This window comes from Chenopodium album, chromosome 10 (genome assembly GCF_948465745.1).
Source record: "Chenopodium album chromosome 10, dcCheAlbu1.1, whole genome shotgun sequence".
Taxonomy (NCBI): Eukaryota; Viridiplantae; Streptophyta; class Magnoliopsida; order Caryophyllales; family Amaranthaceae; genus Chenopodium; species Chenopodium album.
This window is the reverse complement of record NC_137843.1, coordinates 30,817,598-30,844,527: the sequence shown is the minus strand read 5'-3', so window position 1 is coordinate 30,844,527 and position 26,930 is coordinate 30,817,598.

Here is a 26,930-nt window from a genome sequence, read left to right as displayed (position 1 = left end):
ATGAAAGTCAAACACATTACAGAAAAGTTTTTAAATCAAATGAAAGTCAAACACATTTAAACAAAGCTTTTTGAAGCAAATAAAAGTCAAGTGCATTCAACAAAGCTATTTGAATCAAATAAAAGTCAAACACAATCAAACAAAGCTTTTTGAATCAAATGAAAGTCAAATGCATTCTACAAAGCTATTTGAATCAAATGAAAGTCAAACACATTAAACAAAGGTTTTTAAAACAAATGAAAGTCAAACACATTCAAACAAAGCTTTTTGAAGAAAATAAAAGTCAAATGCATTCAGCAAAGCTATTTGAATCAAATGAAAGTCAAACACATTAAACAAAGGTTTTTAAATCAAATTAAAGTAAAACACATTCAAACAAAGCTTTTTGAATCAAATAAAAGTCGAATGCATTCTAAAAAGTTATTTGAATCAAATGAAAGTCAAACACATTAAACAAAGGGTTTTAAATCAAATAAAAGTCAAACACATTCAAACAAAGCTTTCTGAAGCAAATAAAAGTCAAATGTATTCTACAAAGCTATTTAAATCAAATGAAAGTCAAACACATTCATAAAAAGATTTTTGAAACAATTGAAAGTCAAATGTATTCAACAAAGCTATTTGAATCAAATGAAAGTCAAACACATTCAAACAAAGCTTTTTGAATCAAATGAAAGTCAAATGCATTCTACAAAGCTATTTGAATCAAATGAAGGTCAAAGACATTAAACAAAGGTTTTTAAATCAAATGAAAGTCAAACACATTCAAACAGAGCTTTTTGAAGCAAATAAAAGTCAAATGCATTCAATAAAACAATTTGAATCAAATGAAAGTCAAACACATTCAAACAAAGATTTTTGAATCAAATAAAGTCGAATGCATTCTACAAAGATATTTGAATCTAATGAAAGTAAAAAAATTCAAACAAAGCTTTTTGAATCAAAAGAAAGTCGAATGCATTCTAAATAGTTATTTGAATCAAATGAAAGTCAAACACATGAAACAAAGGTTTTTAAATCAAATGAAAGTCAAACACATTCAAACTAAGCTTTTTGAAGCAAATAAAAGTCAAATGTATTCTACATAGCTATTTGAATCAAATGAAAGTCAAACACATTCAAACAAAGCTTTTTGAATCAAATGAAAATCAAATGCATTCTACAAAGCTATTTGAATCAAATGAAAGTCAAACACATTAACATAAAGCTTTTTGAATCATATAAAAGTCAAATGCATTCAACAAAGCTATTTGAATCAAAAGAAACTCAAACAATATCAAACAAAGCTTTTTGAATCAATTGAAAGTCAAATGCATTCTACAAAGCTATTTGAATCAAATGAAAGTCAAACACATTAAACAAAGGTTTTTAAATAAAAGTCAAATGCATTCACCAAAGCTATTTGAATCAAATGAAAGTCAAACACATTCAAAAAAGCTTTTTCAATCAAATGAAAGTCGACTGCATTTAACAAAGATATTTGAATCAAATGAAAGTCAAACACATTCAAAAAAAGATTTTTGAATCAAATGAAAGTCGAATACATTCTACGAAGCTATTTGAATCAAATGAAATTAATACACATTTAAACAAAGCTTTTTGAAGCAAATGGAAGTCTTATGCATTCAACTAAGCTATTTGAATCAAATGAAAGTCAAACTCATTCAAACAAGGCTTTTTGAATCAAATGAAAGTCAAACACATTACAGAAAGGTTTTTAAATCAAATGAAAGTCAAACACATTTAAACAAAGCTTTTTGAAGCAAATAAAAGTCAAGTGCATTCAACAAAGCTATTTGAATCAAATAAAAGTCAAACACAATCAAACAAAGCTTTTTGAATCAAATGAAAGTCAAATGCATTCTACAAAGCTATTTGAATCAAATGAAAGTCAAACACATTAAACAAAGGTTTTTAAAACAAATGAAAGTCAAACACATTCAAACAAAGCTTTTTGAAGAAAATAAAAGTCAAATGCATTCAGCAAAGCTATTTGAATCAAATGAAAGTCAAACACATTAAACAAAGGTTTTTAAATCAAATTAAAGTCAAACACATTCAAACAAAGCTTTTTGAATCAAATAAAAGTCGAATGCATTCTAAAAAGTTATTTGAATCAAATGAAAGTCAAACACATTAAACAAAGGGTTTTAAATCAAATAAAAGTCAAACACATTCAAACAATGCTTTCTGAAGCAAATAAAAGTCAAATGTATTCTACAAAGCTATTTAAATCAAATGAAAGTCAAACACATTCATAAAAAGATTTTTGAAACAATTGAAAGTCAAATGTATTCAACAAAGCTATTTGAATCAAATGAAAGTCAAACTCATTCAAACAAGGCTTTTTGAATCAAATTAAAGTCAAACACATTACAGAAAGGTTTTTAAATCAAATGAAAGTCAAACACATTAAAACAAAGCTTTTTGAAGGAAATAAAAGTCAAATGCATTCAACAAAGCTATTTGAATCAAATAAAAGTCAAACACAATCAAACAAAGCTTTTTGAATCAAATAAAAGTCGAATGCATTCTAAAAAGTTATTTGAATCAAATGAAAGTCAAACACATTAAACAAAGGGTTTTAAATCAAATAAAAGTCAAACACATTCAAACAAAGCTTTCTGAAGCAAATAAAAGTCAAATGTATTCTACAAAGCTATTTAAATCAAATGAAAGTCAAACACATTCATAAAAAGATTTTTGAAACAATTGAAAGTCAAATGTATTCAACAAAGCTATTTGAATCAAATGAAAGTCAAACTCATTCCAACAAAGCTTTTTAATCAAATGAAAGTCAAATGCATTCTACAAAGCTATTTGAATCAAATGAAGGTCAAAGACATTAAACAAAGGTTTTTAAATCAAATGAAAGTCAAACACATTCAAACAGAGCTTTTTGAAGCAAATAAAAGTCAAATGCATTCAATAAAACAATTTGAATCAAATGAAAGTCAAACACATTCAAACAAAGATTTTTGAATCAAATAAAGTCGAATGCATTCTACAAAGATATTTGAATCTAATGAAAGTAAAAAAATTCAAACAAAGCTTTTTGAAGCAAATGAAAGTTGAATGCATTCTAAATAGTTATTTGAATCAAATGAAAGTCAAACACATGAAACAAAGGTTTTTAAATCAAATGAAAGTCAAACACATTCAAACTTAGCTTTTTGAAGCAAATAAAAGTCAAATGTATTCTACAAAGCTATTTGAATCAAATGAAAGTCAAACACATTCAAACAAAGATTTTTGAATCAAATGAAAGTCAAATGCATTCTACAAAGCTATTTGAATCAAATGAAAGTCAAACACATTAACACAAAGCTTTTTGAAGCATATAAAAGTCAAATGCATTCAACAAAGGCATTTGAATCAAAAGAAACTCAAACAATATCAAACAAAGCTTTTTGAATCAATTGAAAGTCAAATGCATTCTACAAAGCTATTTGAATCAAATGAAAGTCAAACACATTAAACAAAGGTTTTTAAATAAAAGTCAAATGCATTCACCAAAACTATTTGAATCAAATGAAAGTCAAACACATTCAAAAAAGCTTTTTCAATCAAATGAAAGTCGACTGCATTTAACAAAGATATTTGAATCAAATGAAAGTCAAATGCATTCAACAAAGCTATTTGAATCAAATAAAAGTCAAAAACAATCAAACAAAGCTTTTTGAATCAAATGAAAGTCAAATGCATTCTACAAAGCTATTTGAATCAAATGAAAGTCAAACACATTAAACAAAGGTTTTTAAAACAAATGAAAGTCAAACACATTCAAACAAAGCTTTTTGAAGAAAATAAAAGTCAAATGCATTCAGCAAAGCTATTTGAATCAAATGAAAGTCAAACACATTAAACAAAGGTTTTTAAATCAAATGAACGTCAAACACATTCAAACAAAGCTTTTTGAATCAAATAAAAGTCTAATGCATTCTAAAAAGTTATTTGAATCAAATGAAAGTCAAACACATTAAACAAAGGGTTTTAAATCAAATAAAAGTCAAACATATTCAAACAAAGCTTTCTGAAGCAAATAAAAGTCAAATGTATTCTACAAAGCTATTTAAATCAAATGAAAGTCAAACACATTCATACAAAGATTTTTGAAACAATTGAAAGTCAAATGTATTCAACAAAGCTATTTGAATCAAATGAAAGTCAAACACATTCAAACAAAGCTTTTTGAATCAAATGAAATTCAAATGCATTCTACAAAGCTATTTGAATCAAATGAAGGTCAAAGACATTAAACAAAGGGTTTTAAATCAAATAAAAGTCAAACACATTCAAACAATGCTTTCTGAAGCAAATAAAAGTCAAATGTATTCTACAAAGCTATTTAAATCAAATGAAAGTCAAACACATTCATACAAAGATTTTTGAAACAATTGAAAGTCAAATGTATTCAACAAAGCTATTTGAATCAAATGAAAGTCAAACACATTCAAACAAAGCTTTTTGAATCAAATGAAATTCAAATGCATTCTACAAAGCTATTTGAATCAAATGAAGGTCAAAGACATTAAACAAAGGTTTTTAAATCAAATGAAAGTCAAACACATTCAAACAGAGCTTTTTGAAGCAAATAAAAGTCAAATGCATTCAATAAAACAGTTTGAATCAAATGAAAGTCAAACACATTCAAACAAAGATTTTTGAATCAAATAAAGTCGATTGCATTCTACAAAGATATTTGAATCTAATGAAAGTAAAAAAATTCAAACAAAGCTTTTTGAATCAAAAGAAAGTCGAATGCATTCTAAATAGTTATTTGAATCAAATGAAAGTCAAACACATGAAACAAAGGTTTTTAAATCAAATGAAAGTCAAACACATTCAAACTAAGCTTTTTGAAGCAAATAAAAGTCAAATGTATTCTACATAGCTATTTGAATCAAATGAAAGTCAAACACATTCAAACAAAGCTTTTTGAATCAAATGAAAATCAAATGCATTCTACAAAGCTATTTGAATCAAATGAAAGTCAAACACATTAACATAAAGCTTTTTGAAGCATATAAAAGTCAAATGCATTCAACAAAGCTATTTGAATCAAAAGAAACTCAAACAATATCAAACAAAGCTTTTTGAATCAATTGAAAGTCAAATGCATTCTACAAAGCTATTTGAATCAAATGAAAGTCAAACACATTAAACAAAGGTTTTTAAATAAAAGTCAAATGCATTCACCAAAGCTATTTGAATCAAATGAAAGTCAAACACATTCAAAAAAGCTTTTTCAATCAAATGAAAGTCGACTGCATTTAACAAAGATATTTGAATCAAATGAAAGTCAAACACATTCAAAAAAAGATTTTTGAATCAAATGAAAGTCGAATACATTCTACGAAGCTATTTGAATCAAATGAAATTAATACACATTTAAACAAAGCTTTTTGAAGCAAATGGAAGTCTTATGCATTCAACTAAGCTATTTGAATCAAATGAAAGTCAAACTCATTCAAACAAGGCTTTTTGAATCAAATGAAAGTCAAACACATTACAGAAAGGTTTTTAAATCAAATGAAAGTCAAACACATTTAAACAAAGCTTTTTGAAGCAAATAAAAGTCAAGTGCATTCAACAAAGCTATTTGAATCAAATAAAAGTCAAACACAATCAAACAAAGCTTTTTGAATCAAATGGAAGTCTTATGCATTCAACTAAGCTATTTGAATCAAATGAAAGTCAAACTCATTCAAACAAGGCTTTTTGAATCAAATGAAAGTCAAACACATTACAGAAAGGTTTTTAAATCAAATGAAAGTCAAACACATTTAAACAAAGCTTTTTGAAGCAAATAAAAGTCAAGTGCATTCAACAAAGCTATTTGAATCAAATAAAAGTCAAACACAATCAAACAAAGCTTTTTGAATCAAATGAAAGTCAAATGCATTCTACAAAGCTATTTGAATCAAATGAAAGTCAAACACATTAAACAAAGGTTTTTAAAACAAATGAAAGTCAAACACATTCAAACAAAGCTTTTTGAAGAAAATAAAAGTCAAATGCATTCAGCAAAGCTATTTGAATCAAATGAAAGTCAAACACATTAAACAAAGGTTTTTAAATCAAATTAAAGTCAAACACATTCAAACAAAGCTTTTTGAATCAAATAAAAGTCGAATGCATTCTAAAAAGTTATTTGAATCAAATGAAAGTCAAACACATTAAACAAAGGGTTTTAAATCAAATAAAAGTCAAACACATTCAAACAATGCTTTCTGAAGCAAATAAAAGTCAAATGTATTCTACAAAGCTATTTAAATCAAATGAAAGTCAAACACATTCATAAAAAGATTTTTGAAACAATTGAAAGTCAAATGTATTCAACAAAGCTATTTGAATCAAATGAAAGTCAAACTCATTCAAACAAGGCTTTTTGAATCAAATTAAAGTCAAACACATTACAGAAAGGTTTTTAAATCAAATGAAAGTCAAACACATTAAAACAAAGCTTTTTGAAGGAAATAAAAGTCAAATGCATTCAACAAAGCTATTTGAATCAAATAAAAGTCAAACACAATCAAACAAAGCTTTTTGAATCAAATAAAAGTCGAATGCATTCTAAAAAGTTATTTGAATCAAATGAAAGTCAAACACATTAAACAAAGGGTTTTAAATCAAATAAAAGTCAAACACATTCAAACAAAGCTTTTTGAAGGAAATAAAAGTCAAATGCATTCAACAAAGCTATTTGAATCAAATAAAAGTCAAACACAATCAAACAAAGCTTTTTGAATCAAATGAAAGTCAAATGCATTCTACAAAGCTATTTGAATCAAATGAAAGTCAAACACATTAAACAAAGGTTTTTAAAACAAATGAAAGTCAAACACATTCCAACAAAGCTTTTTGAAGAAAATAAAAGTCAAATGCATTCAGCAAAGCTATTTGAATCAAATGAAAGTCAAACACATTAAACAAAGGTTTTTAAATCAAATGAAAGTCAAACACATTCAAACAAAGCTTTTTGAATCAAATAAAAGTCGAATGCATTCTAAAAAGTTATTTGAGTCAAATGAAAGTCAAACACATTAAACAAAGGGTTTTAAATCAAATAAAAGTCAAACAATTTCAAACAAAGCTTTCTGTAGCAAATAAAAGTCAAATTCATTCTACAAAGTTATTTGAATCAAATGAAAGTCAAACACATTAAACAAAGGATTTTAAATCTAATGAAAGTCGAACATATTTAAATAAAGCTTTTTAAAGAAAATAAAAGTCGAATGCATTCAACAAAGCTGTTTGAATCAAATGAAAGTCAAACACATTCAAACAAAGAGTTTGGAATCAAATGAACGTCGAATGCATTCTACAAAGCTATTTGAATCAAATGAAAGTCAAACACATTTAAAAAAGGTTTTTAAATAAAATGAAAGTCAAACACATTCAAACAGAGCTTTTTGAAGAAAATAAAAGTCAAATGCATTCAACAAAACTATTTGAATCAAATGAAAGTCAAACACATTCAAACAAAGGTTTTTGAATCAAATAAAAGTTGAATGCATACTACAAAGCTATTAGAATCAAATGAAAGTCAAACACATTCACACAAAACTTTTTGAAGCAAATGAAAGTCAAATGCATTCAACAAAGCTATTTGAATCAAATGAAAGTCATAAACATTTAAACAAGATTTTTGAACCAAATGAAAGTCCAATGCATTCAACTAACCTATTTGAATCAAATGAAAGTCAAACACATTCAAAAAAGACTTTTTAAATCAAATGAAAGTCAAACACATTAAACAAAGGTTTTTAAATCAAATGAAAGTCAAACACATTCAAACAAAGCTTTTTGAATCAAATGAAAGTCGAATGCATTCTACAAAGCTATTTGAATCAAATGAAAGTCGAACACATTCACACAAAGCTTTTTGAAGCAAATGAAAGTCAAATGCATTCAACAAAGCTATTTGAATCAAATGAAATTCATACACATTTAAACAAAGCTTTTTGAAGCAAATGGAAGTCCAATGCATTCAACTAACCTATTTGAATCAAATGAAAGTCAAACACATTCAAAAAAGGCTTTTTGAATTAAATGAAAGTCGAATGAATTCTACAAAGCTATTTGAATCTAATGAAAGTCAAACACATTAAACAAACGTTTTTAAATCAAATGAAAGTCAAACACATTCAAACAAAGCTTTTTGAATCAAATGAAAGTCGAATGCATTCTAAAAAGGTATTTGAATCAAATGAAAGTCAAACATAATAAACAAAGGTTTTAAAATCAAATGAAAGTGAAACACGTTCAAACAAAGCTTTTTGAAGCAAATAAAAGTCTAATGTATTCTACAAAGCTATTTGAATTAAATGAAAATCACACACATTCAAACAAAGCTTTTTGAAACAAATGAAAGTCAAATGCATTCAGCAAGGCTATTTTAATCAAATGTAAGTCAAACACATTCAAACAAAGCTTTTTGAATCAAAAGAAAGTCAAATGCATTCTACAAAGCTATTTGAAACAATGAAGGTCAAACACATTAAACAACGGTTTTTAAATCAAATGAAATTCAAACACATTCATACAGAGCTTTTTGAAGCAAAAAAAAGTCAAATGCATTCAACAAAACTATTTGAATCAAATGAAAGTCAAACACATTCAAACAAAGATTTTTGAATCAAATGAAAGTCGAATGCATTCTACAAAGCTATTTGAATCAAATGAAAGTCAAACACATTCACACAAAGCTTTTTGAAGCAAATGAAAGTCAAATGTATTCTACAAAGCTATTTGAATTAAATAAAAGTCAAACACATTCAAACAAAGCTTTTTGAAACAAATGAAAGTCAACTGCATTCAACAAAGCTATTTGAATCAAAAGAAAGTGAAATACATTCTAACAAAGCTTTTTGAATCAAATGAAAGTCGAATGCATTCTACAAAGCTATTTGAAACAATGAAGGTCAAACACATTAAACAAAGGTTTTTAAATCAAATGAAAGTCAAACACATTCAAACAGAGCTTTTTGAAGCAAATAAAAGTCAAATGCATTCACCAAAACTATTTGAATCAAATGAAAGTCAAACACATTCAAACAAAGATTTTTCAATCAAATGAAAGTCGAATGCATTCTACAAAGCTGTTTGAATCAAAAGAAAGTCAAACACATTCACACAAAGCTTTTTGAAGCAAATGAAAGTCAAATGCATTCAACAAAGCTATTTGAATCAAATGAAAGTCATACACATTTAAACAAAGCTTTTTGAACCAAATGAAAGTCCAATGCATTCAACAAACATATTTGAATCAAATGAAAGTCATACACATTTAAACAAAGCTTTTTGATCCAAATGAAAGTCGAATGCATTCTACAAAGCTATTTGAATCAAATGAAAGTCAAACACATTTTAACAAAGCTTTTTGAAGCAAATGAAAGTCCAATGCATTCAACTAACCTATTTGAATCAAATGAAAGTCAAACACATTCAAAAAAGGCTTTTTGAATCAAATGAAAGTCGAATGAATTCTACAAAGCTATTTGAATCAAATGAAAGTCAAACACATTAAACAAAGGTTTTTAAATCAAATGAAAGTCAAACACATTCAATCAAAGCTTTTTGAAGCAAATAAAAGTCAGATGCCTTCAACAAAAGCTATTTGAATCAATTGAAAGTCAAACACATTCAACCAAAGCTTTTTAAAGCAAATGAAAGTCAAATGCATTCAACAAAGCTATTTGAATCAATTGAAAGTCAAACACAATCAAACAAAGCTTTTTGAATCAAATGAAAGTCAAATGCATTCTACAAAGCTATTTGAATCAAATGAACATTAAACAAAGGTTTTTAAAACAAATGAAAGTCAAACACATTCAAACAAAGCTTTTTAAAGAAAATAAAAGTCAAATGCATTCAACAAAGCTATTTGAATCAAATGAAAGTCAAACTCATTCAAACAAAGATTTTTGAATCAAATGAAAGTCGAATGCATTCTACAAAGCTATTTGAATCAAATGAAAGTGAAACACATTAAACAAAGGTTTTTAAATCAAATGAAAGTCAAACACATTCAAACAAAGCTTTTTGAATCAAATAAAAGTCGAATGCATTCTAAAAAGTTATTTGAATCAAATGAAAGTCAAACACATTAAACAAAGGGTTTTAAATCAAATGAAAGTCAAACACATTCAAACAAAGCTTTTTGATGCAAATAAAAGTCAAATGCATTCTACAAAGCTATTTGAATCAAATGAAAGTCAAACACATTAAACAAAGGTTTTTTAATAAAAATAAAAACGAACATATTCAAACAAAGCTATTTGAAGAAAATAAAAGTCGAATGCATTCAACAAAGCTATTTGAATCAAATGAAAGTCAAACACATTCAAACAAAGAGTTTTGAATCAAATGAACGTCGAATGCATTTTACAAAGCTATTTGAATCAAATGAAAGTCAAACACATTAAAAAAAAGGTTTTTAAATCAAATGAAAGTCAAACACATTCTAACAAAGATTTTTGAACAAAATGAAAGTCGAATGAATTCTACAAAGCTATTTGAATCAAATGAAAGTGAAACACATTAAACAAAGGTTTTTAAATCAAATGAAAGTGAAACTTATTCAAACAAAGCTTTTTAAAGCAAATTAAAGTCGAATGTATTCTACAAAGCTATTTGAATTAAATGAAAGTCAAACACATTCAAACAAAGCTTTTTGAAATAAATGAAAGTCAAATGCATTCAACAAAGCTATTTGAATCAAATGAAAGTCAAACACATTCAAACAAAGCTTTTTGAATCAAATTAAAGTCAAATGCATTATACAAAGCTATTTGAAACAATGAAGGTCAAACACATTAAACAACGGTTTTTAAATCAAATGAAAGTCAAACACATTCAATCAGAGCTTTTTGAAGCAAATAAAAGTCAAATGCATTCAACAAAACTATTTGAATCAAATGAAAGTCAAACACATTCAAACAAAGATTTTTGAATCAAATGAAAGTCGAATGCATTCTACAAAGCTATTTGAATCAAATGAAAGTCAAACACATTCACTCAAAGCTTTTTGAAGCAAATGAAAGTCAAATGTGTTTGGGGTATTTTCACCCATGACAAGTGGACCAATGAGGAGGTGCCACGTGTCAGAGGCTGGCAGGTCACCCTTGACCAATCCCCAGCTGACACGTGGCCTCTCCAGATACTCCCTCAGAGTTGCGGCCTTCAAGGGCCCAATCCCCCAAAAATCCGCTATTTGGCGGCGCAGCCCATCATTCCGAGGTTAAAATAACCTAGGAAGGGGCACTTTTCCCAAGGACCCTATAAATAGGGAGATATTCCCCCCAAATGGGGGACATTCAGAAATTGACTATCATTTATTACATCCTACTCTCTCTCTCATCAGAGAACACCTAAGCTTGGAAGCCAAGCAGATCCCCACCTAAATTTCCGCACTTTTTATTTTCCTTCAAGTTACTAACTTGAGCGTTGGAGGCGGAGCACCACCCAACCGGTGTCTCCGTTGTTTTTGCAGGTACAGAGTCAACAGGACCGGTCTTCGAGTTGTAACTCTCCCAAGGGACAAAAACACCCAAAACATTTGGCGCCGTCTGTGGGGAGAGTACCTCAAGATGGTTCAAAATTCTATACCAATTCTCAATTCTACCTCTCTACGTCCGGGTACTCAGACGGGTAACCCGGAAGACCTGCAACCGGTTACTTAGCCGGTAGGGTTTGAAATCCCTCAGCCTCAGCTTGAGGTATTCACAGAGGAGGAGGAAGAAGAAGAAGACAATGATGTGGAGACCTATATGACTAAAGATGGTTCTCTCATCTCTAAATCCATCCGTTCCAGAGACCAGCTGGAACGAAATCTGGATCAGGCGGGCCCAAGCAGCCGGCCCACTGGGAGGTCAGACGGGGAAACCCGGAAGACCAGAGGAGAAGCTCCAGTCACCCGGAACGAGCTCATGAAATTCATGAACTCCTTCAAGGGTGAAATCAAGAAGATGATCAACAACAAGGCAGGCTCTTCCAAGAGTCAGCCGGCTAAAAAGACTCCCAATGATGGGAAGAAGAAGAAGTCGGTCAAGGACAGGCAGCCAACTCCCCATCCAAAGGAGAAGGCAGCCGCAACACTTGACTGGTCTAAGATTCTGATGCCCCGGCGACCCCAGCCGGAGGCTAGAAAAACGTCCACCTTCGATGCTAGAGAAGTCATCAATCGAAGGAGGCAGCAGCAGTCTGAGTCAGCTTCTACCTCAAGCTTTCCAGACAGCTTCAAGGAAACTTCTGCCAGGAACTCTATGTCCTTGCATGAGAGTCGAACAGGCGGTAAATCCGTCAACACCGAACCTCAGCTGATGATAGGGTCTATGCCATACGCACCCCAGGCGCAGTATGGGCAATATGGCCTCCAATTCATGCAGCCACCTCCATTCGGAGGTCAGGCGGCATATACTAATGTCCAGCCACTGGACTGGCAGCTCCGGCTGATGAGGCTAGGCGAACAGCCGTCCGCCTTTGCAGCCAATATAACCGAGGCGGCTCAGCCGGCCAAGGTTAAAAACATTTTGGTGGGTGCTTATGACGGCACCACCAACCCTGAAGATCACCTGATGGCATACACCAACCTAATGTGTTTACAAGGTTGGGGCGATGCCACCTGGTGTCGTTGCTTTCCGGCTACATTGAAGGGCATTGCCCAGCAATGGTTTGGCAACTTGCCAGCCGGATCTGTTGACTGCTTCAAGAAGCTAGCCTTCTTGTTTGCCACCAACTTCTCAATGAACATCCCTGCTAAGAAAACAAGTTAGACTTGAGCACCATTAAGCAGGGAGAGAGAGAAGGGCTACGCTCATATGTCAGACGGTTCAACCTGGTCAGAATTCATATCCAGGGGCTGTCTGACGAGGTAGCATTCACAGAATTTTTCAAGGGTCTGAGAGACGGGTCGACTTTTAAGTTCGACCTTGTCAGAAAAGGGGCATTTACGCTACAGGCGGCCCTGAGGGAGGCGGAAAGCTATATACAAGCAACCGACCTCTGTACGCCTGGTAGCCAGTCAGACTCCAAGAAGTCTGACAAGCAAAAAGAGAGCCGGTCTGCTCAGCCGGCGAAGAAAAAAGAAGAGAGCAAGAAAAGAAAAGAAGTCTAGGCGGTCAGTGATTCTGAGCAGCCGTCCCAGAAGAAGAAGAAAGAGTTTAAACCGTACGTTCCCCGGTACGAGTTTAACAAAGATTGTAACTCCATCCTCATGGAGGTAAAGGACCGGCTGTCCATTGAGAAGCCGAATCCAATGAAGAGTTCCGTCCAGTTTCGGAACAAAAACAAATATTGCCAATTCCATGAGGAGGTTGGCCATGACACCAACGATTGCTTCAGTTTACAGCGGACGTTGGACCGTCTGGCTGACAAAGGGCATCTGAAGTCCTATATTTCTAAGTCCCCAGCCGGGACAAAGAGGAAGAACAAGGGTCAGTCCTCTAAGGCTACCCCCCAGCCTGCTAATAGTTCGGAAACCGACAGGGATCCGATCTTCACCATAGCAGGCGGATTTTCTTGTGGTGGCCCTACCATCCGGGGCACCAAAAGCCATCTTCGAAAGATGGATAAGGATGAAGAGGAGCAGGCGTCTGCCAGCTCCACTTTTCCGGATGTCCTCATTACTGAGAAGGACAGGGGCAGCGTCCGCCGCCCGCATGACGACCCGGTTGTTATTGAGTGCAAGGTCGCCAACCAGTTAGTTGGGCGTATCCTTATTGACACCGGCAGCTCGTCAGACATTATCAGCCTCCGGTGCTTGCAGAAGCTGAAATACAACTCCAGCAGCATGCATCCGGTCACCCACCCTTTAGTTGGTTTTGGGGGTGGGATGGTCTATCCAGCCGGAAGAATTGACCTACCCATCCGGCTGGGTGAGAAGGGCCAGGGACGACATATTGTCGTCAGATTCTTGGTCGTTGAGGAGTTGACTGCCTACAACATCATTCTTGGGAGGCCAACCCTCAACGAAGCCAAGGCTGTAATCATCCCTGCTCTCATGCTCATCAAGTATGAGAGGGATGATGGTTCTGTTGGTTCCCTGAACGGGGATCAGAAGACGGCCAGGGAGTGTTACCTCTCAGCCGTCAAAGATACTGTGGCCGCAAACGGCCAAGGGAAGGAACCAATAGACCTTGACAACGTCAAGGATGCTCCTTCACCTCCACCAGCAGCCCGGAAAAAGAGAAAAGCTGCAGAGCTGGTGGTGGTGAAGAAAGAAAAGAAATAGCAATCACTGACCGGTGAACGGTCAGAGGAGCTCCGTCCCCAACCGGCTGGTGATAACATTGATCTTGTTCTGGACGACAGCCGTCCAGAGCGAACTATTAAGGTTGGGACGGTTGCTAATGCTGTTCTGGGTGCAGACTTGCACCTTCTGCTGAAAGAATTCAAAGATGTGTTTGCCTTTGAAGTGGAAGAGATGCCAGGCATCAGCCCGGATCTCGCTGTCCACAAGCTCGCCGTGGATCCAAAAATGAAGCCCATCCGGCAAAAGAAGAGAAACCCCGGTGAGGAAAGAAGTCAGGCGGCAGCTGCTGAAGTAAAAAAGCTGTTAGATGCCCGGTTCATTCGGCCTTGTAATTTCCCCGACTAGGTGGCAAACGTTGTGCTTGTAAAGAAGCCGAATGGTACTTGGCGGATGTGTGTAGATTACACAGATCTCAACAAGGCATGCCCAAAGGATAGTTATCCACTTCCTAAAATCGACAGCCTGGTTGATTCAACAGCCGGCCATGCCTTGATACCTCTGTGGAAAAAAGATCAAGAAAAGACGGCCTTCGTCACTGATCAGGGGTTATTCTGTTATACTGTGATGCCGTTTGGCTTGAAGAATGCGCCGGCTACGTTCCAACGGATGATTAATACAGTCTTCATTAATCAAATTGGGAGAAATGTAGAGGCGTATATTGATGACATGATAGTCAAATCCAAGCAGCAGGCGGATCACCTTGCTGATCTCCGAGAAACCTTCACCACACTCAGGCGGCATAAGGTTATGTTAAATCCTAAGAAATGCGTCTTTGGTGTTGAGTCTGGGAAGTTTCTCGGATTCCTGATTGATCAAAGGGGGATAGAGGCTAACCCTGAGAAGATACAGGCGGTAATTGACATGAAGTCACCCCGCACTGTCAAGGAAGTTCAGAGACTCACCGGTTGCCTGGCCGCCTTGGGGAGGTTCCTCAGCCGGTCAGGTGACAAATGCCTTTATTTCTTCCAAGCAATCAGGAAGAAGACTAGATTTGAATGGGGGGATGATGCTGAGGCGGCATTCCAAAAATTGAAAGAGCACTTGCACTCTTCGCCAAGGCTTGTTAGTCCTTTGCCAAGAGAGAAGTTGTACATGTACCTAGCCGTCTCAGACCATGCTCTCAGTGCCGTTCTCCTTGCTGAACGAGACGGTACGCAGCTCCCGGTATATTTCATAAGCCATGTGTTAAAAAATGCTGAACTCCGGTACCCCATGGTGGAAAAATTTGGTCTTGCTCTATATATGGCCTTCAAAAAATTGAAGCCATACTTTCTGGCACATCCGGTGGTAATCTACACCGGCCAGCCCCTCAAGCGGCCAATGTCCACTCTGGAGTCATCCGGCAGAATGTTGAAATGGGCTATTGAAATGCAAAGTCTTGAAATCTCTTACGAACCAAGGAAAGCAGTGAAAGGTCAGGCGTTTGCCGACTTCATTGTTGAAATGACCCGTTCGGTCTTCCCGGATAATGTTGATCAGGTTTGGAAGGTGTATGTAGATGGGAGCTCTACAAAGAACGGCTGTGGTGCAGGCATTGTTTGTGAATCTCTAGAAGGAGATAGATATGAGTATGCACTACGGTTCAAGTTTCAGGCCTCGAATAACGAGGCGGAGTATGAAGCCCTGCTAGCCGGAATCCGCATGTGTAAGGCAGCAGGGGCAACAAAGATTGACGTCCATTTTGATTCTCAGTTGGTTGTTAGCCAGTATGAGGGCACTTATGAAGCGACCCATCCAGCAATGATTAAATATCTTCAGGCTGTCAAAGATGAGGCCGGGACCCTTGAGGAATTCAGATTGAATCAAGTGCCCCGGTCAGATAACCACCCAGCGGATGCACTGTCAAAATTGGCATCATCCGCCTGCCATGATACGCCTCGGTCAGTCTTTTGGGAAGTTCTTGAAAAAAGAAGTATTTATGAAGAGCCCATTGGAATTCTGGATCGAAGTTCTACTTGGATGGATGGCATCCGGGCGTATCTTGCAGACGGCACGCTCCTTGATTCACCTTAGGAAGCAGCCGTCATGAAAAAGAGAGCAGCAAACTTCGAGTTGAGGAACGGAGAACTCTTCAAGGCTGGATTTCTCAAGCCCTTGTTGAAATGTGTTACCCTGGAAAAGGGGAAAGAGGTACTCGAAGAGCTACATGCGGGATTTTGCGCCTCCCACATAGGCGGCAAGTCCCTAGCCGTCAGAGCCAGGCGGCATTATTTTTGGCCTACTCTTGAGGCAGACGCCAAGGAATTTGTGAAGAAATGTGATAAATGCCAGAGGTTTGGCAAGCTAATACATCGCCCGGCTACTGCTCTGACGACAATCCACAGCCCAGTCCCGTTTGCTAAGTGGGGCATGGACATATTGGGTCCTTATACGCCTGCTCCAGGCGGGAAGCGCTATATCTTGATGGCTGTGGATTACTTCACCAAATGGGTGGAGGCAGAGGCAGTCAAGAATATCAAGACAAAGGATGTCATCTCTTTCATATGGAAGAATATTATCACCCGGTTTGGGGTACCTATGTCTATGGTATTTGACAATGGCCCTCAGTTTGAGACGCCTCAGCTCAAGATTTGGTTAAGAGATCAGGGTATCTCAAGTTACTTTGCCTCAGTCGGCCGTCCTCAAGTAAATGGTCAGGTTGAGGCATTCAACAAACTCATCTCAGACGGCATAAAAAAGAAAATTGAAAAAGCCGGTGGTCTTTGGGCTGAAGAGTTAATTCATGTTCTTTGGGCCATCCGGACAACTGCCAAGGGATCAATCGGAGGAACCCCGTTTCTCATGGTATACGGGGCTGAAGCCGTTTTACCCATTGAACACTATGAGCCTACGCTCAGAGTGATGCTCTATGATGAAGAGGCAAATTGGGAGGCCATGCGGCTGGCATTGGACTCCCTCCCGGAACGCAGGGGCAATGCTGCCCTGCGACATGAGATATACCGTCTGAGAATGACACGAGCCTACAACAAAAGAGTGCACAAACGTCCTTTGAAAGTGGAAGATTTTGTGTTACGGAAAATGGAGGCAACCGGTAGGGCCAATGAGCTTGGAAAGCTAACTCCTAATTGGGAAGGCCCCTACCGGATCTATGAAGAAGTTAGGGATGTCACATACCGCCTGGAAACCCCAGACGGTAGACGCCTGCCTAGAACTTGGAATGTAGACAACTTAAAAAAGTACTACTTCTGAGTATTGTAAAGTTTTTTGTAACAAGAAGTATTAATGAGAGATGCTTTTGTTTCATTTATTGTCTTTTTATCCGTCTGGGTTTACCCATACTAATGATGAAAGGTTCAGTAGCAAATTTAATATATGAATAACTTGAGGCCAATGGCCAGATAACTAAGTTTGATACTTAGTATATGAAATCAAAAGTCCATAAAGACAAGAGGCTAACAGCCGGATCTTAAGCTAAGCACAAAACCGTTTAGTGGCTATCAGCCGGTCTACAACAAGACCTGAGGCCAAGGGCCAGATGGTTGTCCATTTTCACAAATTCGTCTATCCCAATATGGATATAGGCGTCCGGCGACACCCCTCCGGGTGCAATCGTCGCAGAGAACAGCCACCTTGCTTGTTCTACATACCCATGCAGGCGGCAAAGATTGAGTGGTTAAAATAGCCAACTCATAGCTGTCTGACCGTGTTATTTCTACTAAGGAATATTTGGTTGTAAATGCTCCGGCTGCCTACAGTATCAGCCGGAGTACCATCATAAGTTTTTACTTAGTTAAATTTTCTCCAAGTTGCGTACTTTTAGGGCAAACCCTTTTTTGCGTAATGGCTATAAAGAATACCCAGGCGGTTTGATACCGACTGGGGCAGAGGTTGTATGTCTGTCATTTGTCCGGCTGTGTACTTGGTTTGGGGCAATCACTATTGTGATTGATTGCCTTACAAACATCCCATACTCTTTGAAGTATGAGAAGTTTCCAAGGCAATCAATCCTTTTTCAGATTAAACCAACCACACAGCCGCCCAGGGGCAAGGACAGCCGGATTTGTACCTGCCGCATGCTTTTCATAAGATAGGCAAATTCACAAGTATATATATATTGAGTATATATGCAAAAGTGAAAAAATTGAAAAAACTGTGCAAGTATAAGAAAACCGACTGAGTCGGTATACTTCAATAAATAAACTGGCTCAAGGCCAGAAATAATTGTTAGCCGGATCCACATCCGGTATAAAGAGACAAAGGAAAAATAAAAGTTACATAATTACTCGGCGCACAGGCCGGAAAAGCAAAAGCCGGTAAAGCAAAAGGTTGGCATACTGCCACAGAGAAGTAGGGGAGCTATGCTGCTGGCTGTTCCGGCTGGGCTGGAGTTGTTGAAGGAACATCATCCGGAACCACAGCCTCTTCAGGCTGGCTATCCTTGTTCACTTCCTTTATAATCTCGTCCAGGTCCGGCTCCTCTGTGTCCGAAACCTCAGCACCGTTTTCCAGGGCCCATTCCTTGAAGCGAGCCGGAGCAGGATCCTGGAGAACCTTGGCATCGTACACCTCAGTGGCGTAGTTGTACCTCAGCTTGTAGACTTCAAAGTCTACTTCAGGATAGAGAAGCCCCCAAGCGTATCGGAGGCGGATCTCATTGTCCCGCTCATTCTCTTTGATGAGCCGGGCCTGCTCAGCTTCGAGCTCCTCAGTATGCTTGCCCTTCAGAGTGGCAAGCTCAGCAGTCAGTCGGGACTTGTCTGCCCTTAGGGCAGTGTTCTCCTGATCAGCCCCCTCCAAGGCCTTGAGGTTGGAGCCGGCAGTTTTCAGCTGAAGCTCCAAGTCGCTGATCTTGTTGTTGGCTTCATCATTAGCTGCCGTCAAAGTCCTGACCAACTCCTCCTGTTTCAACTCGAGGGCTTTAATCTCAACATCAAAATTTATATAGGCATATTCAGCAGAGTTGAGATAGGCTTGAGCCCTTCTCTTGGCATCAGTTACCTCTTCTTGCTTCTTCCGGAAAGGCAACCGGAGCCCATCCACCCGGACCATAACCTGAGCAAGGTCATCCGGGAATCTAAACACTTACCTCCGCCAACTGCCCCAGAATCTGGTCGAAGTCGACCTCGTGGCGGTTGGGTATGGAGTTCTTCTCCGATTGGGTGAGATTTCTCACCATCCGTTTGCCAAACCCCGCCAGGTCCGGGGCAGAAGTAGCATCTGCAGCATAAGAAGGACTTGGTGAGAGGCTAGCAGCGTATTTGGCATTCATTCTTTGCCGGCTACTTACAGACCCCCCGGAAGGGTCAGTCATAGTCTTGACGCGCATAAAGTCAAGCGGCCAAGGAATTTCAATCTTACCTTTGGAGTCGACCCTCGCCGGCTCCTCCCCTGCGGCTGCAGCACCACCTGCAGCCTTGGATGGCTCGCCATCCTTCGATGCTTCATGAGCATCCGGCTTTTTCTTTGATTTCTCTGAGTTTTCACTCAGAGTTTCCATGGCTTCGGGGCCCTTTCCCCCGGTTGTAGGGAAACCTTTGGCGTTAACGCCAGAGGCCGTTGGGGTTGCCTTCCTCCCAGTTTTAGCAGCCGGTTTTTGAAGGTTCGCATCCCCAGGTCTTTTTAAGACCTTTGTCATGGAGCGGGGGAGGATGCAAGTTGAAGCCTGCAAAAACACAAGGAGACCATAAGTCATCCGGAATCAAAAGAACTTGGAAAATTTCAAGGGAAGTTGGAATTATCTTACCCCTCCTTTTTTGGCCTCCTTGGCCTCAATGGTGGCATTCTTGGCCAAGATGGTTTCTTTGCAGAGCAGAGCCGCAGATTTTTGAGGGGTCTTAGCCGGATCGACCATTTTCCTTGCTTCCCCTGCAGAAAAACATAAAAGAGTTAGAGCAAGAAAAAGTTCAAAGCAATGAAATTTAAATTGCAGACAGAAGACCGCCAGGTGGGTGAGTGTATCTACCCTTTGGAAACATAGGGCTCAACCCGCAGGCGGACAAAAATCTCTCATCCGCAAAGAAATCCGGGTGGGGGATCCAGTTTCTTGGAACAACTATGTGAGTCCCATCCCCCAAGGGCTCAGTTGTTGTCTTGAAGAACTCCGGCTCTATTATTTGCTCCCGGGCTTTGGTAGTAAGAGCTGGGCGTACACACTTCTAGCCCACCAAAGCCGGCTCTTTGTTGTAGCGCCGGAGAATCTTGTTTATCCTCACTTGAGGGGAGGAGACCAAGTACCATTTATCTTTCCAACCTCCCCACTTGGACACTTTGTCCAAGGTCATCAAATATTCCGGGAGCGTGGAAATAGTGTACCACGCTCCATATCCGCCTGGGGCACTCTTGAGGTAGTGCATATGGGCGAAGGCGGTGAAGCTGGGCTCAATGTCCTGGAGCTCGCAGGCGGCGATATAGCTAAGGATATTGACCCAAGAGTTAGGCGTTAATTGCCACACTCCCAAGTCATATCCCTTCAGGATCTTCCGGATGCCTCTGTGAAGGGGAAAGCGGAGGCCGGCTTCTATTACCGCCTCATAACAGACAAAGTAATTGTCTGCATTGTCAATGTCATCCCCCCGGGCTAAAACAGCATCAGCCGGAGGGACAATGATGTCCCAGTCTTCCCCAAAGGGGTGTTGTTGTTTGAAAGCCTCAAAGCCACTTTCAAGAAGGGCCCTGTCCCCAGGCTTCATCCGGGTTTTAGTAGGATCCGGGTTTGCTTCTTTCTTTGCTGTTTGGCGATAAGCCTCAGCAAGGTTCTCTCCCTCCGCCCCGGATCCTTCCTGCTCCTCAGCCGCTTCTTCAGCTGAGTTACTTTGGTCTGGAGAGGAGGCGATTTCCTCACCGTCTTCCCTTGAGTCGTTGTTGCTGGAAGTAGACGGGGTGTCCTCAGCTGAGTTACTTTTGCTCAGCCGCCTCGTAGTCTTCCTCCCTCACAACATCACTTGCGGGCACTTCCCTAGTGCGCCGCCTGCTGGGCTTGGTAGCCGTCTGCTTAGTTCTAGCCATTGTGTCCTGCACAGACACAGAGAGGGAAGAAGCCGGAGATGACCAAAGCACTCCAGAAACTCCAGACAAGGCACCCCCGGTTCTAGACTCAGCCGTCCCTGGTGACGAGCTGAGCGTCCTAGGCAGTGCCGTGTGTGCAAATGGAGAGTTCATTTTATTTTTTGAAAAGTTAATGTATACAGCCGGAAATGAGTGTATACAGGCTAAAGAAAAAGGAAAAAGAAGAAAACTTAAAGAAGGAAACGGATGGTTACCTTACTTTGAGTTCTGAAAAAAATCTGAAAACGGCAAAGCAACCGGTGACAGGGTGACTTCGAAAGAGCACACGGGAATCTTGAGTTGGCTTAAACGCAACCGGGATCAGAGCACCTCTCTCTGAAAAACTCTCTTTCTCTCTCTAGAAAAGTCAAGATTTGTAAAAGTGAAGAGGAGAGAGGGGGAGGGTAAATCCCTATTTATAGGGGGTGAAACGGCACGAATCCCCGTCATCACTGTCAAAAATAGCCGTTTTCACTGTTCACCCTTCATGGGTTGACACGTGTCACAGACACCACGTGGCCTGCCACGTGCCACCTGTGAGGGGCAAATGTTTGGGGTATTTTCACCCATGACAAGTGGACCAATGAGGAGGTGCCACGTGTCAGAGGCTGGCAGGTCACCCTTGACCAATCCCCACCTGACACGTGGCCTCTCCAGATACTCCCTCAGAGTTGCGGCCTTCAAGGGCCCAATCCCCCCAAAATCCGCTATTTGGCGGCGCAGCCCATCACTCCTAGGTTAAAATAACCTAGGAAGGGGCACTTTTCCCAAGGACCCTATAAATAGGGAGATATTCCCCCAAAATGGGGGACATTCAGAAATTGACTATCATTTATTACATCCTACTCTCTCTCTCATCAGAGAACACCTGAGCTTGGAATCCAAGCAGATCCCCACCTAAATTTCCGCACTTTTTATTCTCCTTCAAGTTACTAACTTTGAGCGTTGGAGGCGGAGCACCACCCAACCGGTGTCTCCGTTGTTTTTGCAGGTACAGAGTCAGCAGGACCAGTCTTCGAGTTGTAACTCTCCCAAGGGACAAAAACACCCAAAACAAAATGTATTCTACAAAGCTATTTGAATCAAATGAAAGTCAAACACATTCAAACAACGCTTTTTGAAACAAATGAAAGTCAAATGCATTCAACAAAGCTATTTGAATCAAATGAAACTCAAACACATTCAAACAAAGCTTTTTGAATCAAATGAAAGTCAAATGCATTCTACAAAGCTATTTTAATCAAATGAAGGTCAAACACATTAAACAAAGGTTTTTTAATCAAATGAAAGTCAAACACATTCAAACAGAGCTTTTTGAAGCAAATAAAAGTCAAATGCATTCAACAAAACTATTTGAATCAAATCAAAGTCAAACACATTCAAACAAAGGTTTTTGAATCAAATGAAAGTCGAATGCATTCTACAAAGTTATTTGAATCAAATGAAAGTCAAACACATTCACACAAAGCTTTTTGAAGCAAATGAAAGTCAAATGCATTCAACAAAGCTATTTGAATCAAAATGAAAGTCATACACATTCAAACAAAGCTATTTGAAGCAAATAAAAGTCAAATGTATTCTACAAAGCTATTGGAATCTAATGAAAGTCAAACACATTCAAACAAAGATTTTTGAATCAAATGAAAGTCAAATGCATTCTACAAAGCTATTTGAATCAAATGAAAGTCAAACACATTCACACAAAGCTTTTTGAAGCATATAAAAGTCAAATGCATTCAAAAAAGCTATTTGAATCAAAAGAAAGTCAAACAATATCAAACAAAGCTATTTGAATCAAAAAGAAAGTCAAACAATATCAAACAAAGCTTTTTGAATCAATTGAAAGTCAAATGCATTCTACAAAGCTATTTGAATCAAATGAAAGTCAAACACATTAAGCAAAGGTTTTTAAATCAAATGAAAGTCAAATACATTCAAACAAAGCTTTTTGAAGCAAATAAAAGTCAAATGCATTCAACAAAGCTATTTAAATCAAATGAAAGTCAAACACATTAAAAAAAGGTTTTTAAATCAAATGAAAGTCAAACACATTCAAACAAAGATTTTTAAACAAAATGAAAGTCGAATGCATTCTACAAAGCTATTTGAATCAAATGAAAGTAAAAAACATTCAAACAAAGCTTTTTGAATCAAATGAAAGTTAAATGCATTCTACAAAGCTATTTTAATCAAATGAAGGTCAAACACATTAAACAAAGGTTTTTAAATCAAATGAAAGTCAAACACATTCAAACAGAGCTTTTTGAAGCAAATAAAAGTCAAATGCATCCAACAAAACTATTTGAATCAAATGAAAGTCAAACACATTCAAACAAAGATTTTTAAATCAAATGAAAGTCAAATGCATTATACAAAGCTATTTGAATCAAATGAAAGTCAAACACATTCACACAAAGCTTTTTGAAGCATATAAAAGTCAAATGTATTCAACAAAGCTATTTGAATCAAAAGAAAGTCAAACAATATCAAACAAAGCTTTTTGAATCAATTGAAAGTCAAATGCATTCTACAAAGCTATTTGAATCAAATGAAAGTAAAACACATTAAACAAAGGTTTTTAAATCAAATGAAAGTCAAACACATTCAAACAAAGCTTTTTGAAGCATATAAAAGTCAAATGCATTCTACAAAGCTATTTGAATCAAATGAAAGTCAAACACATTCAAACAAAGATTTTTGAACCAAATGAAAGTCGAATGCATTCTACAAAGCTATTTGAATCAAATGAAAGTCATACACATTTAAACAAAGCTTTTTGAAGCAAACGAAAGTCTAATGCATTCAACTAACCTATTTGAATCAAATGAAAGTCAAACACATTCAAAAAAGGCTTTTTGAATCAAATGAAAGTCGAATGAATTCTACAAAGATATTTGAATCAAATGAAAGTCAAACACATTAAACAAAGGTTTTTAAATCAAATGAAAGTCAAACGCATTCAAACAAAGCTTTTTGAATCAAATGAAAGTCGAATGCATTCTAAAAAGGTATTTGAATCAAATGAAAGTCAAACACATTAAACAAAGGTTTTTAAATCAAATGAAAGTCTAACACATTCAAACAAAGCTTATTGAAGCAAATAAAAGTCAAATGTATTCTACAAAGCTATTTGAATTAAATGAAAGACAAACACATTCAAACAAAGATTTTTGAAACAAATGAAAGTCAAATGTATTCAACAAAGCTATTTGAATCAAATGAAAGTCAAACACATTCAAACAAAGCTTTTTGAAGCAAATAAAAGTCAAATGCATTCAACAAAGCTATTTGAATCAAATGAAAGTCAAACACATTCAAACAAAGCTTTTTGAAGCATATAAAAGTCAAATGCATTCTACAAAGCTATTTGAATCAAATGAAAGTCAAACACATTCAAACAAAGGTTTTTGAACCAAATGAAAGTCAAATGCATTCTACAAAGCTATTTGAATCAAATGAAAGTCATACACATTTAAACAAAGCTTTTTGAAGCAAACGAAAGTCCAATGCATTCAACTAACCTATTTGAATCAAATGAAAGTCAAACACATTCAAAAAAGGCTTTTTGAATCAAATGAAAGTCGAATGAATTCTACAAAGATATTTGAATCAAATGAAAGTCAAACACATTAAACAAAGGTTTTTAAATCAAATGAAAGTCAAACACATTCAAACAAAGCTTTTTGAATCAAATGAAAGTCGAATGTATTCAACAAAGCTATTTGAATCAAATGAAAGGCTAACACATTGAACAAAGGTTTTTAAATCAAATGAGAGTCAAACACATTAAACAAAAGGTTTTTAAATCAAATGAAAGTCAAACACATTAAAACAAAGCTTTTTGAAACAAATAAAAGTCAAATACATTCAACAAAGCTATTTGAATCAAATGAAAGTGAAACACATTCAAACAAAGCTTTTTGTAGCAAATGAAAGTCAAATACATTCAATAAAAGTATTTGAATCAAATGAAAGTTAAACATATTCAAACAAAGCTTTTTGAATCAAATGAAAGTTAAATGCATTCTACAAAGTTATTTGAATCAAATGAAAGGCTAACACATTGAACAAAGGTTTTTAAATCAAATGAGAGTCAAACACATTCAAACAAAGCTTCTTGAAGCAAATAAAAGTCAAATGCGTTCAACAAAACTATTTGAATCAAATAAAAGTCAAGCACATTCAAACAAAGCTTTTTAAATGAAATAAAAGTTAAATGCATTCTACAAAGCTATTTGAATCAAATGAAAGGCTAACACATTAAACAAAGGTTTTTAAATCAAGTGAAAGTCAAACACATTCAAACAAAGCTTATTGAAGCAAATAAAAGTCAAATACATTCAACAAAGCTTTTTCAAACAAACGAAAGTCAAATGCATTGTACAAAGCTATTTGAATCAAACGAAAGTCAATCACATTGAAGCATAGCTTTTTGAAGCAAATAAAAGTCAATCACATTGAAGCAAAGCTTTTTGAAGCAAATAAAAGTCAACTGCATTCAACAAAGCTATTTGAATCAAATGAAAGTTAAACACATTCAAACAAAGCTTTTTGAATCAAAGAAAGTCGAATGCATTCTACAAAGCTATTTGAATCAAATGAAAGTGAAACACATTCAAACAATGCTTTTAAAATCAAATGAAAGAGGAAAGCATTCTACAAAGTTATTTGAATCAAATGAAAGTCAAATACATTAAACAAAGGTTTTTAAATGAAACGAAAGTCAAACACATTCAAACAAAGCTTTTTGAAGCAAATAAAAGTCAAATACATTCAACAAAGCTATTTGAATCAAATGAATGTCAAACACATTCAAACAAAGGTTATTAAATGAAATGAAAGTCATACACACAAACAAAGCTTTTTGTAGCAAATGACAGTCAAATACATTCAACAAAGGTAATTGAATCAAATGAAAGTTAAACAGATTCAAACAAAGCTTTTTGAATCAAATGAAAGTTAAATGCATTCTACAAAGCTATTTGAATCAAATGAAAGGCAAACACATTGAACAAAGGTTTTTAAATCAAATGAAAGACAAACACATTCAAACAAAGCTTCTTGAAGCAAATAAAAGTCAAATGCGTTTAACAAAACTATTTGAATCAAATGAAAGTCAAACACATTCAAACAAAGCTTTTTGAATCAAATGAAAGTTAAATGAATTCTACAAAGCTATTTGAATCAAATGAAAGTCAAACACATTAAACAAAGGTTTTTAAATCAAATGAAAGTCAAACACATTCAAACAAAGCTTTTTGAAGCAAATAAAAGTCAAATGCATTGAAAGCTATTTGAATCAAATGAAAGTCAAACACATTCAAACAAAGGTTTTTGAACCAAATGAAAGTCGAATGCACTCTACAAAGCTATTTGAGTCAAATGAAAGTCAAACACATTGAAACAAAGCTTTATGAAGCAAATGGAAGTCAAATGAATTCTACATAGCTATTTAAATAAAATGAAAGTCAAACACATTAAACAAAGGTTTTTAAATCAAATGAATGTCAAACATATTCAAACAAAGCTTTTTGAAATAAATAAAAGTCAAATGCATTCAACAAAGCTATTTGAATCAAAGAAAGTCAAACACATTCAAACAAAGCTTTTTGAATCAACTGAAAGTCGAATGCATTCTATAAAGCTAGTTGAATAAAATTAAAGTCAAATACATTAAACAAAGGTTTTT